The sequence below is a fragment of the Bos taurus genome, chromosome 2, assembly GCF_002263795.3.
Source record: "Bos taurus isolate L1 Dominette 01449 registration number 42190680 breed Hereford chromosome 2, ARS-UCD2.0, whole genome shotgun sequence".
Taxonomy (NCBI): Eukaryota; Metazoa; Chordata; class Mammalia; order Artiodactyla; family Bovidae; genus Bos; species Bos taurus.
In genome coordinates, this window is record NC_037329.1 from 136,003,800 (window position 1) to 136,005,258 (window position 1,459).

Genomic DNA, 1,459 nt, shown 5'->3' on the forward strand with positions numbered 1-1,459 from the left:
CCTCACGAACACCGCAGAAGCTGGCGCCCAGCGAGCGCACAGCCACACTGAGCCCCGCTCCGCGGCCCCGCTCCCCCTCCGCGGTCCAGCCCCGCTCCGCGGCCCGGCACCCTTCCGTGGTCCGGCCTCCCAGAGCTTCTCCTGCTGCTCAGAGGTCTGCGCCCCGCGCCAGCCCCACGCCAGCCCCACGCTCAGCCCGTGTCTCCCCCTCCTCCCCCCAGAAGGCACCCAGCCCAGATGGGTTGAGCACGAGAGGCATGTTGGTCCAGATCCGATCAGAGGGACCTGGCCTGCGGTGACCCGAGTCTGCGGACCCCGGGGGGCAGTGGGACAGAGGGTTAGGGCGACGTTGGAAGCGGAACTGAAAACGGAAGTGAATTGAGGCGGAAGGGAGAAATGAAAGCTGAAAACGGCCGCAGGGGCAGACGGAACCCGCCACCTTGGGACCAAGAACCGTGTGACAAGTCCCCAGCCAGGGGGTTTCCAAGCCTGGGAGCCCAGCATCTTGCAGAGTTAACTTCTGACCCCCGCCTGTCTTCCCCTCCACAGGACCCTCAGCCTCGACAATCCCTTATTTGTCTCTGGATTTGGACCCGGCTTTGTGACCCAGAGCCTAGGCCCCAGGGCCTGACCATGAACCAGAGCCTCCCAGTGGCCGGGAGAGGGGATGTGGCCACACTCTCCAGGTGACAGCGCTCCAGGATGGACCCCAGAGCCCCCTGGCCTGACTCTGCCGAGGATCAGGGTCTGCACAGGGGGTTCCTGGGAGATCGGGCCCCAGGGAGGGTCTTCCTCAGAGCAGGGCAGGTGTCTGTGGATGAGGAGACAGCTTTCCGCCTGGACGCTGAGGCTTCCCTGAGGGTAGGGGTCGTAGCTACGGTCCCCACGGCAAGTCTCCCCCACGGCATGTCTCCCCCTCCTCAGGCTCAGTGTCCAGAGCCTGACAACGCCCCTGCCTCCTCACCAGCCCTCCAGGATTAGAATGGACCCTGGTGATGGTCAGCCATGACCTGCATCCTGTCCCCCGTCAGCCACTCAACTCTAAAGCTCAGGGTCCCCAGAAGGATCAGCCCTGGACGAAGCCCCAGCGATGCATCCTCGCCTCTTGCCTCCGGTCTTCTCCTCCTGACGTGGAGCGTGGCCGCCCTGCTCTCCTGGGCAGATGGCACGCAGGATTCCGGCACTCATGTCTGAGTTTCCTCAGCCGTACGAAGGTCCTTAAAATAACCCCCGCTCCCTAGGTCAGTTGTTGTTTAGTTGGTAAGATGTGTCAGACTCTTTCAATCCCATGGCCTGTAGCCCACCAGGCTCCTCTGTCCATTGGATTCTCCAGGCAAGAGTACTGGAGTGGGTTTCTGTGCCCTCCTCCAAGGGATCTTCCCCATCCAGGAATCGAACCCGTGTCTCCCACATGAGCAGGCGGATTCTTTACCACTCAGCCACCTGGGAAGCTCCTAAG